A 20,848-nucleotide genomic window follows, 5' to 3' on the forward strand; every position below is an offset into this window, starting at 1 on the left:
CTTGCTTTGATTTATACCTGGTCCCTTGTGGAGCTCGTTAGCAGTGGTCATGATCTTTTATGCTCGAGAGGCAGGGTGCTACATTTATTGTGGTAGCTCTTGTCCTGTAACGCCCCATTCCTGGAAGTCTAGAGAGTTAACTCTTAATACTTAAAATCAACTTAAATAATACAACTATAAAGTCCAGAAAATCCCATAAAATATTAATCCATTTAATCAAACCAAATATCTAAGTTTCTATATGGGGACAGTAAAGAAAATCTCAATAACATAAATTAAAAACTCTCCAAAACTCAAAATTATCCTTAACTCCACAAATCAAAATACCCAAAAAATAAAATCAGTTTACTAACAACGACTTTCAAATAAACACTTGTACCCTTAGTCACTTATTCCACTTCGATCATCACACCTTACTAAAACTTCCTACTCTTGTTCTCCAACTGAACCATCAAAATTATCTGAAAAATATATGGAGATAAGGGATGAGTTATCAACAACTCAGTAAGCAGAGAACATATACCAGTGTATAAACACGAGCATTTACAGAAATCAGAATGCAGAATAAAACATTTTCATTTTTAGAGTGCGGAAGCAAAACATGTTATCAAAATATCAGAGCGAAGATTTAGAAATAATTTCATTCAAAAATATTCTTTGGCATAGCATAAATGATCATCATCATCATCAGAACATCATATCAAAACAAAGGCCATGTATAATCCCTGTGGTAGGGTTGTGCATCTGCGGATAGCCAAGCAGAACATAAATCACTCTGTAACCAAGGTGTGCACTCAAAACAGAGACCACTACTATAACCCGTGACAGGGCCGTATCCACTATTATTACCCGTGGTTGGGTCGTATCTACTATTATTACCCGTGGTTGAGCCGTATCCACTATTATAACCCGTGGTTGGCTGTATCCACTATTGTAACCCGTGGTTGGGCCGTATGCCACTATTATCACCTGTGGCAGGGCCGTAACTGAACAGCGCGGAAACAGAATCAATTTAAGAATCAGAGAGTCATGCCAAAAGTTTTCAGAAATCACATCTTATCCAAACAGAGTACTAAACAAAATCTTCGAAACAGAACAAAATCATATCACAACATGATATGATTTGTCAAAGTTCAGAAACAGAATGTCAAAAATAAGTTCATGTCTACACCAGTCATGATAGAAAATACTTTCTTCTTAAACAGAATCTCATTAGTAATGTAGAACAAATAACTGAGGTAGTTCAAATTTCTTTTCATAACAAAACATGCATATTTTTCAAAAATAACCTCAGCTCATTTTATTTTAATGGAAAGTCTAGCATAGGAACCCCGCTTACCTGAACTTATTAGCTTTTCAGAATTTTCCTCAAAATGTCGAACAATTAACAATCGTCACCTATAAAATAATCAAGTAATTCCCGTAAATTTCCAATTAACCACTTATTTCAATATTTAATCCTAAACCTCTAAAATAACCTACTTAATTCCTCAAAACCTAAAATTTCATAACCTTAAAATATATAATCCCTTTCTAAAATCACTAATGTCCATTTGATAACTTCGACTAAAAACATTTAAAAATCTAACTTATTTATTAATGAAAACAACTTATGAAGTTTAATACTAGATAATATAATTATTCCAAAATATTTTAAAATAAACCATAACTATTTTTAAATAGACTAAATTATATCTAAAATGTAAAAATAACATTACACCAATATTGTTTACTTTTAAAATAAAACTTTACTTAATAACATGTTAAAATAATTTTCTGTAATCATAAATAAATAACAGTGTACTAATACATAATAAAAGTTTAAAAGCCCATTAATATAACATGTAGTAAAGGGTATTACGGTAATTTCATTTAATTCTTTGTAAACTAACAAAACTTGCATAAAACAATATAACATGCACGGCAGGGCTTACTCACGGAGGAAATCAAGTAGCAGTGTGTGACGTAGGCGAGGGGCTAGGCAGACAACGGTGATCTCGGCGGAGCACTGGACGAGAGAGAGAGAGAGAGAGACCAACGAATGAGGAAAAATGAAAGACATAGCGTAAGCCGAGAGAGTGTAACACGGAGGTGTTGCCGGTGGCTTACCGAGTGGGACGCGGCGGATAGGAGTGGCGTGGAGTGACCATCGGAGTTCTCTATGCCGGTGGTAATGACGTGGAAGCGCTGGCATCGTGTGTGGTGGCTTCGAACGACAAGTGCACCGGGTTGGGTTGCTCTGTTTTCGGTGGCTAAAATAGGGGCATTTTCAGTTCACTATGTAGGTGGTCGTCCTCGGTAGTAAGCTGGTGGTGTAGTGGTATACGGCAGAGGAGAGGGAGCTCCAGTGATGGCCAAGTGGAGATATGGCATGGCGAAGGGGAGCTGCGGTCCATGGAGTTGCAGTGTGCCCGGGTCGCTTCGATTTCAAATGGAAGCAGCATGTATTCTGGACGGTGCAACGGCTGGGTTGAAGAGGCTAACAACGACTGCAACTTGGTGGAGGGTTGACGGAGGCTAAGCCAGAGTGTGTCAAAAGTGGTGGTCTGGTTTATGGGTGCAAAGTTGACAAGCGCTGAATCGAGGGCTACGAGTTTGCTGTTTGTGTGGGAATGAGTTGCTAGCAGCGGCAGTGAATCGAGAGAGAAGAGAGAAAAATTGAAGCTGCTATTCTCGATTTTGGTTGAGGACGATGAACGAGTAAAAATATAGGAAACAACAGATAAAACCCTAGAGAAAAAAATTAAGGACAGAGAGACGTGCATGAAGTGGGAAAAGTAGACATAAACCGTGCATGTGTGGAGTTCTGCGTGCGGAACTGCTCTCAAAAGGCTTGGGCTTTTTGGGCCCATATGAAAATATTAGGCCCACAACTTGGATATTGAGGCATAAAGATTGGGCTATTTCTTGAGTCATGGTTCTCAACTCAATTTCTAAAAATAATCCAACTTGTCCTAGAATTTCTCGGCTCAATTCTCACCTTAGCCCTTAAGAAAAATAATCCTAATTATCAAGCCAAAAAAATCATAATCCATCAAAACAAAGATTTTAAGCCCGTAGTCTACTCCAAATAAAATACTCAGAACACTCAATTTGGGTCCAGGTGTTACATATCCGTTGCAGGGATCCAACCTCAAGATGGTCACTTTGAGCTGCATTTAATGCAACTGATCCCATGGGGAAAAAGATCCTGACTTGTCTTTCTCTCGTTAATGTGTTAGGACTAGAGAGAACTATCAACTGAATTCCCTCCTCTACCAGGGCCTTCTCCTCTGTGGATACCTAGCCCATTCTTTGTGACGTCTTCAGATTTCGCTTGGGATCAGACGGACATCTGAAGCATCGGGACAAGAAACAAAAGTTTACCTGCTCTTGTTCATGACAATTAAAGATGCAATGCATCTAGCAATATGCAATATTTCCAGTGGATAACTTGTTTTCTTTGAGAAATACAATGCACCAAACTAAAATCTCCCAAATACTTAAACAAAATCCATACATATTGGATTACTAAACCTCCATGATTACAGTACGAGTCTCAAAAGGACTATAATCTCAAAAGTATGGGAGGTAGAGTTCCATAATTACATCATTGTTAGTCAAGAAACTCACTTAACTCGACTAACGATGCCATCATATTGTCTATAAATCTAACTATGGAGGCCATAAGCTCTGTGTCGCGTCGGCGCTGCCTAATCAACCTTCTCCAGTTGGTCATGCTTTGTTTCCTCTCCTGCTCTTGACACATTGCCTACTATTCAGGAGAAATGGTAGTTGAGACTACCACTATGAAATTTGAGTACAAATTTTAGCATGTTAATATAGAACTTTAACACGGGTTAATGATGCATGCATGGCAATAAAGGCATGAGTACATAATCAAAGTCTTAAGTGGGCATAAAATAACTTGACATGTAACATGGGCTCACAGACTCCAGAACCGCCGCGCGTGGCGTTGGAAGAGGGCTCCCCGATGGTGCATGAAAACCACGCGCCGAACGACACCCGAACTTCGAGCCGCGCATGTGAGCTACTCGCCGCTCCGTTTGGTGCCACATTCGGTGGTCTTGAAGATCGGCGGCTGGGCAACACCATGGTGGGGCACGTGCTGGCTGTGGGTAGCGGAACGACCCCGAAACTGCGATTCTCCCTTATTTTGCCTGAAAACACACAAAAAAACAACCAAAACAACAGAAAAAAAAACACTACACAGATGAGAAGGGAGGGAGGAGGAGGAGGCGGGAGGGAGGGAGGGAGGGAGGGAGCCGAAGCTCCCACCCCTCTAGCCGGTTCTGTGGAGAAGGTTTTAGAGAGAAGCGAAGTTACAATAACTATTATAAGTATAGTATTAGCATAGCAATTATAAGTTATGATAAGTATATAGCTACTATAGTATGAGTATAATATACATAGATATATTTACTATATAACTATTAGTAACATTCAATATATAATACACTATTATCTTATAATAATATATATATTACTATAGTATAAGTATTGTGTATATATATCAATGTAGTTACTATATAATTATTAGTAATATTCAATAAATATATTATTATCTGATATAACTACAGTATAATTAAAAAATATTGTACTATATATTAGTATGTAATATATATATAATAACATTCGAACGGTACCATAGAGTGTTCGACCACAAATGCGAAAGGAAAAACAGTTGAACGGGACTAGACACCGTTCGAATAGTACTGAACTATAAAGGGAGACAGAACTGCGAACGACTCATTTTTGTTCAAAAAAAAAAACATTCGAACGATAGCCGTATTGACATCGTATCACCGTCACTGTCGACCAACAGACCACCGTTCAAGAGGTACCATTTTGATTTCCTATATTTTAGGTTTTATTGTTATTTTCTATTATTATTCAGAATTTATATAAAACTTTAAATTTAATTCTCTAGAGCTGCAAAACACAAGGCCAAAATGTTTCTATGGACATTTCGGCCTTGTGTGTGTTATTTTGTTGAAGAAACGAATCCTTTCGTTTCAATGGCCATTGAGTCGACTCAACCATTGTTGAGCTTGATCCATTTTCTGTTCGAATGTTTTTATACCGTTTGAACGGTGTGAACCCAAATGTCATTCTTGAGAACAATGTCTATACCATTCAATTGGTAATATACGAAACCATTCGAACTTACTTTTTTGCATTTGAAAGCGTTCGAACTGTTTCGAATGCCTTTATTAGTCCAAACTTAGGATACCTTGTTCGGATGATTAAACCCAAAAAATTGACAACATGAGGCTTAAATTTTTTTATTAATTAGATAATTTTATGATTGTTTTATTTTATTATTTAAATTTTAGATTAGAGTCTCTTCTAGGGAGAAGATCAAAGCGTGCCAGACCAAGAGAATGAATACTTCTACTAGTATGGTCGATACATTATTAAGTCGTAAACTCTTATTGGAGCGTCAAGTCAAGATCGATGATTTTTCAGGATCTTCTTTTCGAGGGCTGCTCCTTGACATCGGTATTTGTGGAGCGCGGTTGGTCACCGATTCTTGATCACAGGGACGAGGCGTTCAAGTCCGTAGCATATATTGATCTTGACACCGACTTTTATAGAGGACTAGGTACCTCCAGTTTGGATGCTGATGGTAGATATATTATCAGCATATGAGATATTTCGTTTTCGTTCTTGGCAAGCATACTTGCCGATTTTATCGGCATTGCATGTTTGGAGACTGCATATCCAAAATTGGTGCCCAGGGAATCTACAGCTAGTGAGGAGACAACTGAGGATGAGGGCACTAATCTTGATGGACAGGATGGCCTATTATATGTTGAGGTGAGGCAGTTGGTCATTGGTCTTAGGTGAGGTAGTTGGTCGGTGGTCTAGATGCCCCACCTTATGATGGGATGAAGACTATCAAACAGGTTCATTTATCAGATTTTTTCAAAATTATGAACTTAATTATTGATCATAATATTGACCTTCGGCAACACAGGACAGAGGTTAGCATGGATATGGCTAGATTTATGATATGTGTCACACATGTGATTCCAATCGACCTGGTGGGTTATATATTCACCAGGATGCAATAAGAGGTTTCATACATGAGAATAGATACTTTACTGTTTGGCCTCATGATCACATGATTTCTATTGTCGGTTGGGGTCTTACCTAATATTGCTAAGCGTATTCGGGAGCCGATTGGACCTAAATGCCTCTACCCTATCACAAAGCATGAGACACTCGAGATTTCATCTTCGTGCTCCTACTACAGATCTGGTGGATACTCATACTAGAGATGCACACCCGACTGATCATGGAGTATCTACAGGTGAGACATCCACACAGTTTGAGGCATCACGCACTGTTACTGCCAATTAGAACATGGGTGCCATTGATCGTGTGTCTTAGACTCAAGAGACGATCTCTACTCAATTGACACAGATAGAGGCAAAAATAGATGTAATCGAGGATGTCCTTAGAGATATGGGGACATAGGATTTTATATCTTTTATATGTATTTTGTTTTATTTTTGATATGGACAATATTTAATTGATTAAATGTTTTATTAAATTAGTGAAACCGTTCGAACAAATTATCACCATTCGAACGCTGCTTAAATGGATACTAATTATAATATACAATAATATACATTTTTACTAAATTTGAAACAAATACCCCTCGAACAGTCAATAATATTGTTTGAACTATCATTTAAAACTGTTCAAATGGTTAAATTTAACGTTCGAATGGATTTGTACATATAAGTTATTGCGGGCAAAAGCTTTTCAACGTTGTCATCCCCAACTGTTTGAAAAGCAATCAATCGTCGTCGTTGCGACCGTAACAACTACCCATGATGAAGTCTCCTCCTCCTAAGTGAAGGTATGCACAATGATAGGGTTATTTTACTGTTTATTGTATCGATTTATCATTTTATTTGTTTTCTCTAGAAAACTTATTTTTTTCATCAATAGGCATTGCAGAACAACACAAATCCGCCATAGGATGTTTAGAAATGAAGAATAGTATGTGTTTTGTCGATGAAACCCCTGAAATCGATAGATTTCATGGGTTTTTAGGGCCGTGGAGTTGATTCGGCCATGCCTGAGCTCAATGTAAAATACGTTCAAACGACACATGTTATCGTTCGAATGTATTAATCAAAACTCTAAAAACCGTTTGAACACTATTCATCAATTCAAACGATCTGAACCAAAAACAATGGTGTCCATTTAACCACTACAAGGTCCATTTGAACACTAGGATTTGTCGTTCGATCACGTTCAAATGGTTTGAACAAATTAATTTATATTAACCTATTAATTTATTTTCAACACATTTTATTGTTCTATCAAATAATTTATTAATTTATTACATTTTATCACTAATGTTAAATATATATTTTATTTTTTAAATTTCAGGTTGATAATAAAGTCTTATAAGGACTGTAAACATGGAAAATCAGGCAAACCTTCCATCCATACAGTTTGAGAGTGGACTGTCTTACTGGAGTGGCAGGTAAAACTATCTGATTTCGTGCCTCTTATATTGGAGGGTTATACCCTATAATTAGTATTCAACGATCGTGGTTGGGCACTAATTTTAGATCAAAGAGAAGAACCAATGGAGCTTGTATCCTATATTGACATCGTCAATGAGTTCTATACAGTGCTTGGTGGTGCCAGCCTAGACAACGAAGGGGCTTACAGGATCTCTGTCCGAGGAGTTCCAGTTATATTTTCAGCAGACGGACTGACTAAAGAGTCTGATCCTTCTGGTGATATGGAAACGACTAGGATGAGGGAGTAATTTACACAGATGAGGTAGATACCTGTGCTGAACATGAGGTGAGAGACTTGATTGTTGGTCCAGAAGCTCCTGTGTATGATGGGCCGAAAAGCATCAGGCAGGCAGTTTTATCTTATTTTTTCAAGATCATGAATCTGATAATCACCAACAATATTGACCTTCGGCAACACAAGACTGAGGTTGGTACGGATCGAGCGAGATTTATGATACGAGTTGCTCGTGGCATTCCTATTGACCACATGGGATATATATTCGAGAGGAACTGATTAGAGGCTCGGTACATTACGATAGATATATTGCCATTCAAGATCTTGATCACTCGATTTTAACTATATTATAGAGTCATGCAGATGTTGTCGAGCATGTATGGGAGTCGATGGGACGATCAATAGCACCACCCTCTCATTCAGCATGGGCCACTCGAAACTTCATTTTCATGGACTTGTTATTGATCGAGTCTATATTCAGAGGGATGCACAATCGGGAGATCTTGGATTATCAACTAGTGAGACATCTAAACAAGCCGAGACATCATGCACATCTACTCAGGAGGAGATGGTTGACATATTGTGTGCTGAGATCAGCTGACACACATTAGCGGTGATCGATGCAGTGTATACTAGTGTTGCGTCCAGATATTAATGCTAGCATCTTTGAGTTACGTACAGAAATTAATGCTAGCATCTCTGAATTTCGTACAGAGATTCATGTCGTTACTGCGACTCAGGTCACCTTGAGTACTCGACTAACACAGGTAGAGGCACGATTTTCTGCAGTCGAGGATGTGTGCAGAGAGCTAGAATCATAGTGGTTTATATCTTTTATTTATATTTTTTTATTGATATGGACAATATATATGGTGTTTTGTAAATTTGATTAAATTATGAATTAAATATTTTTTGTCTTTTCTGGATTTATTATTGATTTATATTATGTGGTTTATGGATGATAAGTAGAATAACTTAATTAGTTTAACAAGAATAAAATAAAAATAAAAATAAGAAAAACACAAAATAATTATAAAATATGTAAAGTAACATTAATCCTCTAACTACCATTTGAACATTTTTTTTTACGTTTGAACATTTGTATACCATCCATTCGAATGCTATAGTATAATGTTCGAAAGGGAAGTCAATGTGTCGCCAAAATATATTGACTTAACCCGCTAATTTACTGTTCGATCATAAATAATATATGTTCGAACATTGTTTAATGTTTTTGTATGTTAACATTGTTTAACTTGATAGTTTGAACGTTTTTGTATGTTGTTCAACGTTAAGCCATTGTCCCACTAAAGTTTTTCAATAAACGCACCAAATGATCGTTTGACCATATATAATTTCCATTTGAATGTTTAATTTATACTGTTCGAACGTTTTTCTTACTAGGGACAAATTTTTTCATCCCAAAATATATCGTTCGAACATGTTCAAACCGTAAATATTCTATCATTTTTTTGTAACGAAATTTGAAATTCGTCCCTACATGGCACTTTTAAAACGATTTTTATTTCGTTCCAAATAAAAATCATCCCAATAGCTCTTTTTCATTGTAGTAGTAATTGGATGTATAAAATGATTTAGTTCTTTATGAAGAAATGTAAAAATGTGGGAAATGTTTTATGAGAAATGAAAACTCTTTTTAAAGAACACCCCCCCCCCAATCTTAAAATGTTTTATGTAAAATATATAAATGAATGATAAATGCATGAATGAAAGCCTATGTAAGTATATTTTCACAGTATGAAGTAATGTTTACTGTGTATTTGACTTACTTTATTTTTCTGTGTGTCCCACCTAGAAACGAAATGAGGACGAAGCAACAGGATGGACATGGCCAAAGGAAAAATGTGACAGAAGCCTAGGTAGGTTTTATTAATTATATGAACTAACATTTTGTAAAAGGACTGTATAACTTAATTCATTGAATTTTGCTACAAACTCTCTTTCAGATTTATAAAATAGGTTTTATACTTTAACCATATAATCTTTGATACCCTAGAGAGGAAACTAAAAGTTTGAAAAAATTCAGTAATTCCTGCCTTATTTTTTAAAACTATTTGTTAAAAGCTCTATCCTTATGCGAGGAAAATTAAATCTGAACCATTTTTCTTTATCTTTTATAGATGCTTCATTTAGGTCAACCAAATATTTAGATATACGACATGTACGTGACCAATGTCCTTTCATACCACACATGTGACATTTCTCTTCATATTTATTTATAGGCTTATTCTGCAAACCTTTATTTTCATTGTGCTTTATCGTAGTGTGATTTCACTTCTGGTGGTATGTAAAATTTCCTTTTGAGAAAATTTGAATACACTCCCGTTGATTTCTATAGCCTTTTTCATCTATGTCCACGTCCATGACCACTATTTCCTTTATTACAATGAAACGAGATTTGATTCACTTATGGCAATGGAATAGACCTAGTTGAATGAGACTGGTGTTTTTCATTAAGGTGGGGTTTAGATAGTAAGATGAGATGAGATAATATTGTTAGAATATTATTTTTTAATATTATTATTGTTATGAGAATTGAAAAAGTTGAATTGTTTATTATATTTTATGTGAGAATTTGTAAAAATTGTAATGAGATGAGATGGGTTGAGATGATTTTGGTATCCAACCTGAGCCTAACTGCTCTTAATTTTATTCAGCCACTAGTAAACAATATATTATCTTGTAATACTAGTGAACTTTTTCATTTAATATTCTTTGCTGTAGGAACACATTGGAGGCATGAATATGTTGTTTATTTCATTCTGAACATATCCTTGTTAGTGGCATTTTCTCTACACAATTTCAATTGTAAATTTTTTTTTTATTTTAATGTAGATTTTTATTCATTCTGAACATATCCTTGTTAGGTACATCCAATGTTAATGAGCTTTTGGGTGGATCATTCTCTTTTGGTACATGCATATCTCATTTAAAGTATTCTTTAGAATGAATTGATTTTCAATGGTGAGGGACTCAATTTTTAGTTTTTCTATATAGATGGTGGTGAAAGAAAATTATTGCTTTAGCGTGATCTTTTAAGGATGCTTCATTTCCTTCCTTAATAGTATTTCTAAGATTCATTGCATCAAGATGAATCTCAGCATCAATGACCCATAAGAAATAATTGTTGCCAAAAACATTTGAGGACAACAAATTCTTGTTTTGTAAGATTTGACATGATCTATAACAAATATAGTAAGTATTGAATGCGAATAAGTATTTAAAATCAAACTAATATATAAAAGATAAGAATATTCATCACATTGATATAATAATATTATATTCTATATAATATCACATAGATTATATCGAGATTTTATAAAATAATTTATATTGCAGTAAACAAATATAAATATTTATATAAGAAAAAGTTATAGTTCGGGAAATGTTACGTAAGTATGTTACCAAAGGGCAAAGGAACACAACGGTTAGTTAGAGTATCGTGCTAATAACATATGAAATTAAAAAGAAGTAATAAGATAACTGAAAGATTGCAATATAAGCTTAGCTCTTCAGGAGCTCAATATTATTCAGTTCTAATTTTTTGTGTTCTACAAATAATTTGCAATGCAGTACCCTTTCATAGGCATTGTAAGACAATGAATATGAAAAAGTGATAAATAAACTAATGACGTACATTATTGAGATACATTGATGAATTTAAGAATTGAAATAATTGATACATTAATTGGTTAGAATTCTACGATGTGGAATCTAAATAGTTATCCACCAAGTTTATGTATACATTTACAACATTATAACTTTTTTTACAATCATAGTTTAAATTGAGGATAATTTTATAAAATAATATTATTTTTATAAGTAATTTTATAAATATATCTCTCGTATAGAACGTAATTGCATAAAGATTTCTATGTGTATCAATTTCGTTATTTTTCAAATCTTGGGCCCCTATATCATAGCCACCACCTATTGCATAAATTAAACCACCTATAGTTTAATAATTTTATATTATTTTTTTATATTTAGTAAAACTATTTCTTGAAACGTACCCGTTGTTTTATAAATCAAAACTAGCCAAAAGATTATGTTCACATTTCACGTTTACAAATCAAAATTTGATCTCTGTATAATTTAGTGGAAGAATAGGTGTCCTCATTAGAATGAGATGGCATTTGATTTCAAGAATTAAGGAAGAAATTAGGACTATATATCTGGGCAGAATTTTTTTCCAACCCGATTTGGAACCCTAGAAAGCGGATTTCAGTTCTGAGTTTCAGCTTGAAACAAATTCGGGACGAAACCCAGGTTGCGAAACCCGGGTACATTGAGTACCCCCCTTTTTTTTTCCTTTCTTTCTAGTTTGAATATTTTGCATTGGATGCTGAAATATATACATTTTTGTGTAAATTCATGCCAATTGGTACATTTTCTCAATTGATTTACGTTAGAGACTCAATAGTCAATTCCCATTTACTGCACCCCTTAAAGTAATAGTCAATTCCTTTAGTGGTGGTAGTAATACTAGTAAAGCTCCTTGATGTCCTTAAGGACCTCATGTCCCCCTCTCTGCCCTCGTTACAATCACATGAGTAAGTGCATCCTCATAAGTCCCACTTACTTTTAATGCATTGCGTATTGTCTGCAGTATACTCAAGAAAATGCTTTTAGTCATTAATTGGAACTTATTTTATTACTCAAAACTAATATTCGTTCTAAAAAATTATGATTGTAATGAATGAAATGAAAAAAGGGGGGTTTCGAATTTAAAATCCGGATTCATCCTGGTTCCGGCCATGAATTGAAGCCTGTGTTCCAGTGCGGATATACTCAAGTTCTCGGGTTGGAACTTGAATGAACAGTCCTTAAAAGATATAGACTTTCTAGCTCTTCATTAGACTTTTCATCACGACCATTTACCCGGTCTTCGGTTCTCCATTCATTTTTTTCCAAGATTGAGACCCTTGGACATTGTGTGTGAATATATATGATATAAAGAAGTTTCTGTGGAAACCGAATATTCATAGTGGCATTGTTACTCTGCTATTCTCTTTAAGATGGATAAGATGGAAAATTTGGTAACAGTACTTGCCCTACAATGCGTGGAGGAATAAAAAGACGCAATTAGACCCATCACAAGCCAAGTATATAGCTGAGATGCTTTTGCGTCAAGAAAATGATAGTCAAAGTGATCAGGCTGTTAATCTCTAATCGTCAATAGTCCTTTTTCTCTGCGCTTGTAAACATGGTTGTGTTTTTCTCTTCTTGTTTTTATGTTTGTGCTGAATAGTACATGGCATTTCTTGGTTTTCATTCGGAAGCCTAATTTGTTTATTTGGGAAGAGCTAGTACTCGTGGTTAATGTTGGCATTTGATTTAATTCTTTAAGAACTAATTAGAGACTCCCTGGACTTATTTGTCATGACTTTAATGATCATTAGTTGTCTACATTGATCAAGTTGATGAAATTTTTGTTGAGATTTATCTCCAGAGATTATTGAAGTACTCCTCATTTCTTCTTATTTTTTTTAGAGTCTTTTATTCTTTCTTGTTAAGAATATAATGCAAGAAGTACAATCTATCTCTTTTAATCAGGTTAAACTTTTCAAATAAGTGGCAATTTTACATGATATCAGAGCAGATGATCTAAATTTAAAACCCGCTGCCTCGTTTGTTTTCATAACTCCATTCAACCCATCTCATTTAATCATTACAACTTTCTCAAATTTCCACACAAAATAAAATAAATAATTAAATTTTATCAAATTTCAAAATAAAAATAATATTAAAAAATATATTCAAATAATATTTTATTCAATTTTTAGTTTTAATCTCAACTTATCTCATCTCATCTATGAAAATAAACGAGGTTGTGAAACCTTTTGAAGGGACATGTGGTGAATGGTGATTTTACAGTTTTTACCTCAATACACATTTAAAATCAAAATACGAAAATAAATAATATACCACATTTATAATCAAAATAGGAAAATCACTAATATACCACATTTATAATCCACGATGTTATATATATGAGTAATTCTACTCTTAGGCCCCTTAAAGTCTCAAACACCACACACTAGTGAGCTGGCTTTTTTTTTATTTTTTTTCTACGGTAAAACGATTCATTTTCTCTACTCCCCACGTTTTCCACATTTTCCCCAAATCACTAACTCAAGTGTTTCCTCCCCACTTCTCCCACCATGATTCGCTCCTCCGCCCGTGTTGCAGTACGTCTGCCACACCCTTTCACTACCAACAACTCCGATGGACCAAACAAACTTAGATTAGGCAAGTTGTTGTACTGCTATGGTATAAAGGTCCTCTTTTATACCTAGCTTCTCTATCTATGGCAATCTCCCTCTCTCTAAAATGTAACGCCCCGTACTCGGAAGGGTTGGAGAATTACTACCTGTCACTTACTAACCTTTCTCTCCAAGCACCTAAAACCCCAAGGATTTCATAAATAACACAATCTCATATTATCCAAATAACCACAATACAAACTCCATAAGTCATCATTTCAAAAATAACATAAACCAAAGGGGTCCACAATTTTTTCAATAATCTCAACCAAAACAGAATGATACATCTTTGAAATCTCAATGGGTCCAAACAACTCAAAGTACTTCAATTACTCAAGTTGTACCCTTATACTAATAATGGAACTCGACTTTCTATCCATATCTAGACAAGCTCCAATTTCTAATCCTGACCCCCAGCTGGGCAATCAATGTTATATGAAAATATAAGAAGATAAGGGGGTGAGTTATCCACAACTCAGTAAGCAGAGAACATATACTATTATGTAAACATGAGCCATTTTTAGAAAGTTTGGTATGCAAAAATAAAACATTTCATTTTCATATGCACATCTCAAAACGTGTTATCAGAAAAATTAGAGCGACTATTAAATCTTTTCATACTCATAAACTATTTTCATATTAAAAAGAAAACTACTTTGGCATAACATAACTGCACATCTTCATCTTATCACGTCATATCATATCATATTATATCATATATCATGTTTAACCCCCGTGGCAGGGTTGTGTTATCCCCAGTGGCCAAACTAGACAGTATCATGTTGTGAAACTTCCCATTTTTCAATTTCGGAGCCCCGAGTGTGCAAACAGGAAAGAACATGTAAAAAACCACTTTGTTTTCAAAGTAGGTGCACTCATATCATATCATATCATGTTGGTACCAACCATATCACGTGAACCAGTATCATCGTATCAGAACCATATTCAGAATCAGATTCAGAACAGATAAGTATGTCAAAAGTTTATCATATTCATATCATATCAAAACAGGTGCGAAACATATTCATATCATTTCCATTTGATCATAAACAAACCAAAATCATTTTCATATCATATGTACAAAAATTCACAAATATCATATTCGTTCTTTTGCATATTTCAAAAACATGTCAAATATTTCTCATGTCTACACATTTCATGTCAAAACATTTATTTTCTCTTTTATACGTATCTCATGAGTGAATGCAAAATGTATACTGAGGTTGTTTTTCACATTTTTTTTTTAAACAATATGTACATTTTTTTACAAACCAACCCCAGTTCATTTCTTTTTATGCAAATCTAGCATATGAACCCCGCTTACCTGGACTTCTTAGTTTTTTGAAAATTTTTCTCAAAAGTGCCAAACAAATATTAATCTTCACCTATAAGATAATCACGTAAATTTCCAAAAATTTTCAATCAATCTCGTATTTCGATATTCAAGCCAAAAACTTCTAAAATAATCTATTTTTAATTCCTCAAACCTAAAATTCTCATTATTCATGAAATACCAACATCACTTTCTAACTCATCAATAACCAACTTAATAGCTCGATTAAAACATTTAATTCTAACTTATTTACGATAGAGATCTTACTATAATTTATAATACTAAATAATATAACTATATCGAAATCATCATAAGTAGAAAATTATACTTGTTTTCTATCATACTTGTGTTTAAATAAAAATATTCTTTTAAAAGGATTCAAAATAAGATTTTGCACTTACCGCTCACTTCAAAAAAATTCATCAGTATTTACATAATAAATATTCCGTTAAAATATCAGTCTCTTATAAAAACCAACTTAACAATATAAATCCACACATCTACATCCAAATAAAAATATAGTCTACAACCCACGTAATATACTCATAATTTCAAACCCAACGTACATAATATAAACTCATTAAACTACACACCCGAAACAATAAATCTGGAAGGAAATACTATAAGGGGTAAAAAGGTAATAATACTTCCTACTATTCGATTAACATAAGTTACATATATATAAATATGTGTATACACCAGAAAAAACTCAACAACATGCAGCCGTAGCACTTACGGAAAGATGGAGGCATGACGATGTGGAGTTGGCGATTGGCTACGGTGGATGGGGGTGGCGCTTGGTCACTGGCTATGAGAGAAAGAGAGAGAGATGAGCGAGAGAGGCACACAGTGAGAGAATGAGGGAGAGACCGAGAGGAAAGAACCACCAACCGGAAATGGCATGAGCTTACCGTGGGAAAAACTGAGGCAGCGTGTGGTGGACCGGGGTGATGGGGAGTCCTTGCCGGCAGTTTTTGTGGAGTCACCGCAAGGAGGGTCTTCCGGTGGAGGAGATAGCAGCAGCTTAAGGGGCTGAACTGCTTTGTTTTCGGCTACCAAAACAGACTAAGGCAAAGCTTGGCCACGGGGAAGCTAGGCGGTGGCTTCGTATGGCTGAGCACAAAGGTGAGGTTTGGACTGAGTTTCACAGTGGAGGGTGATGACCGAACGGCTTGGGGTGGCTGAGGCGTGAAGAGAAACAGAGGAAATGAAATTAGGGTTGAGAAAAACTTAATATATATATATATATATATAAAGGCTATAAATAGAAAACAGAACAAACCTAAAACAAAGGGAAGGGAAACGTGCATGTAAAAGGAAAGATGGCGTGAACTCGTGTGACGGAACCTAGAGACGTTATCCACGTACATGGGTTTGGCAATGAGCTGCATTTTACATAAAAGTTTCAGTAAAACACATAAAACACCCACATTTCTCTACAATCTGCATTGAAAAAAGTTGCTGCTTGAGTCGCATGAGCACAAATAGAGTCGAGTGAAAAAAATTAAATTAAAAAGTTGATGCTTTGTCAATTTGAGCCGCATAAGCACAAATACACATGCAAATGCAATGCACAGGAGCAGTGTAATGCAGAACTTGAGTGAAAAAAAGGATAATAGAGATGATGGGTTAGGTAGCAACTTCAATAAAGTTGATGATGGGTTAGGTAGCAACTACTAACTCTGAAAAAGAGTTACAACAACAGTGTTGTTAAAAAGAAAGAGAGAAAAGCTTTCACTAAGGCGACTTCAATAGAGATAAATTGATATTTTTTACTTGATATTGGTTGTTTACTGAATTTTGTTGCTTTTGGATATTACAGTCTTGTGCAGTGTCTCCAAGATCCAAAATTTTTCGATGTTATCATTTCCTCTAGAGTTTTAATTCTATGAGAAATTGAGAATGTTATTGTGTAGAGGGAGGGGGGAGAAGAAGGATTCAGCAGGGAGCGGGTAGAGCAAAGGAGGGAGGGGGGAGGGCAGAGACTAAACTCGATTCTCAAGCATTAGACCGTTTTCAAATAAACCGGTTTGCCAAATCATTAGTGTGTGGTGTATGCATCTAGACCGGCCTAAGAGTAGAATTACTCTATATATATATATATATATAGCTCTCATTTTAAATTAGAATCCTTCAACAACATAAGTCTCGACTAGGTTGCAAAACCCAAGTCACGCGCCAGCATTTCAAATCCAATTAGTACCGAACGTGTGATTCAAACTTCCCAATGTGAAGGAAAGATTGTGAGGTTGTGATAGTGAGTTGAGACGATATGATTTAAGATGAAAGTTAAAAGTTGAATAAAATATTATTTTTTAATATTATTATTATTTTGAAATTTGAAAAAGTTGAATTGTTTATTAGATTTTGTGTGAAAACTTAAAGAGATGAGATCAGTTCAGATGAGTTGAAACTATCTTTATATCCAAACTCTGCCTAAATGTACTTGATTCTTAACATGCGGTAAGAATGTAAAGGGGGGTCATGTATCCTTGAAAGAGGCCGGGAACATGTTTTTCACTCAGGATCCCGCTTGGGTACGAAAACACTCTCAACCCATTTCATCATTACAACTTTTTTAAATTTTCATATAAAATATAATAAACAATTTAACTTTTTCGTTTCTCTTCATTTTTCTCCAACCTGACCAACATTCATTCTTTCCCTCAGTTTTATATATATATATATATATATCCACATGCAGACCACATTCTATATATTCGTTTCAAACGAGTTTTTATAGCAGTAGTTGCCAAGGTTTGGACAACATGGCTTCGCCAGTTCTGTTCCTTCTATTGTCTTTGTCATTTTCTATCACGTTCTCATCTTCAAGCTTGGATACCATTCATGAGGACACATCCCTCTCAATTGAAAAATTAAAAGCCGTTTGATATCAGCTAATGGAGTTTTCTCTGCTGGCTTTTATTCCGTGGGTGATAATGCCTATTGCTATGCCATATGGTTCAACAAGCCATCCCGTGGCAAGAACCAGACTGTAATCTGGATGGCAAACCGTGATCAGCCAGTTAATGGAAGGAGCTCCAAGCTCTCTCTCCTCAAAAATGGAAATCTTATCTTAACCGACGCTGGAAAGTTCACAGTTTGGGCAACAAACACCCAGTCACCCTCCTCAGTACACTTATCTCTCTACAACACCGGTAATCTTGTCCTACAGAACATGGAAGGTGTTACTTTATGGGAAAGCTTTAATTTCCCAACAGACACCCTTCTTCCCAATCAACTACTCACTAGAAGCACAAGGGTCGCTCTTCCAGAAGCCAGACAAACTATTCCTCTGGTTTTTACAAGTTCTATTTCGATAACGACAACATTCTCCTCCTTCTTCATGATGGACTTGAGGTTTCTAGCGTTTACTGGCCAGATCCGGGGGTCGTGAGCTGGCAAGCTGGAAGGTCCACGTACAACAGCAGTCGGATCGCAGTGCTAGCTTGATACTTTTGGGAACTTCAGTTCTTCTGATAATTTTACTTTCATGGCAGCTGACTATGGGCTGGAGCTTCAGAGAAGACTGAAAATAGATTACGATGGTAATGCTTGATTGTAGAGTTGGGACGAGGAGGGGGAGAAGTGGGTTGTGTCCTGGCAAGCCATCCAGACACCTTGCACGATTTATGGTATTTGTGGGGCTAGTAGTTTTTACAGCTATATTGTTGGTTCTGATAGGAAATACTCTTGCCTCCCAGGATTTAAGGCGAAAAATCTCACGGACTGGTCTTACGGGTGCGAACCCGACTTTCATATTTCTTACAATAGAAATGAGTCTGGCTTTCTGCTGTTACCCCGTCTTCAATTCTTTGGTCATGATTATGGGTTCTTCCCTAATTACACGTTGGATCAATGTAAGAATTTATGTTTGCAACTGTGCCATTGCAAAGGATTCCAATTCACCATCTCTCAGGAAGGTGGTTTTACGCCAAGACGTTGTTGCTGAATGGACATCGTTCCCCGAATTTCAATGGTGACCTCTATTTGAGACTGCCTAAACGCAATTCTCTTCTCCTTCGCAAATCTTGTACAAGATTTCACACTCGTTTGCTGGAGTAAAGGTACAGTGCAACTAGACAGATCGCATTATAAAAGTCGTGAAAATGGGATGATGAAAATCATGCTCCGGTTTGCATGTGATCAAGGACAAAAGGAAGAAAAAAGTAAAAGACGTCAACTTGGGTGTACATGCAGAATTGGCTGAACTTTTAATGGATTATGTGCATAAAATTCCACTAATAGAAAAACGAAATTGAAAAACAGGTATTTGAAATCTTAGAAATAGGGATCATTCAGGAAAGTAAAAGTCCAATCTCATCCCCTGTACTTTTAATAAAGAAGAAAGATGGAATACGGAGATTTTGTACCGACTATCGAGTACTCAACGAAGCTACAATTAAAGGTCGATTTTCGCTTCCTAACATGATGATATACTTTATGAGTTGCGTGGGGTTGTATTTTTTTTCCTAATTTGGATTTATTAGTGTAGAGTACAATCAAATTCGAGTTCATTATGAAGATGTCTATAAAACTGCATTCTAAACCCATAGTGGTTACTATGAGAATTTAGTGATGTCATTCGGATTATGTAATGTACCTTCCATGTTTCAATCTACTATGAACTCCATTTTTGGAGCTCACTTGCGAAGATTTATATTAGTGTTCTTTAACGATATTTTGATATACAACCACAATTGGGGAGAAGCATTTGGAGCACTTGAAGATGACATTTGACATATTGGCCAGGCCATCTAAATGTGTTTTTGGACAGGAACAAAGTGGATTATTTAGGCCATATTATTTCAAAGAAGGGGTACAAGTCGATCTAATCAAGATTAAAGTGACGCAGAAATGGGCCAGCCATGGAATATAACAGAGTTAAGAGGATGCTTGGGTTTGGCGAGTTATTACTAGACATTTGTTAAGAATTATGGAGTACTTTCCAAAACGCTTACAGATCTTCTCAAAAGGGGACAATTTGTGTAGAATGAAAAAGCAAATGCAGCATTCATTCAACTTAAGAAAGCCATGTCAACTACACCAGTCTTGGCTATTCCTAATTTCAATAAAATGTTTATAGTATGCCAAAGAAAAAGGGTATGCCAAAGTCTAATTCGAGCAAGGCGTTGGGACCAAAGAAAAAGGTATGCCAAAGAGATGCTGGCCATTATGGAGGAGGCTATACATAGGTGGGGATCTTATTTTTCTGAAGCAAATTTCATTTTATCACTGATCTGGAGTGTTAATTAATTACGACATTTCCTTGAGCAAAGAGGGTGTACTCCAGAACAATACAAATGGTGACTAAATTGATGGGCATTATATTCAGAGCCAGCAAAGAAAGCTCGGGTCTTGTTTGGATTTAGAATTCACTTCAACTCATCTCATCATTATAATTTTTTTGAATCCTTGCACAAAATATAATGGAGAATTCAAT

At 35.5% G+C, this 20,848-nt stretch overlaps 1 pseudogene; it reads left to right on the forward strand.

The window, feature by feature from the left end:
• The first annotated feature begins 3,919 nt into the window (after positions 1-3,919).
• LOC109017465 lies at positions 3,920-19,357 on the forward strand (annotated as a pseudogene).
• The last annotated feature ends 1,491 nt before the right edge of the window (positions 19,358-20,848 follow it).

This window comes from Juglans regia, chromosome 6, assembly GCF_001411555.2.
Source record: "Juglans regia cultivar Chandler chromosome 6, Walnut 2.0, whole genome shotgun sequence".
In the NCBI taxonomy this organism is placed as follows: domain Eukaryota; kingdom Viridiplantae; phylum Streptophyta; class Magnoliopsida; order Fagales; family Juglandaceae; genus Juglans; species Juglans regia.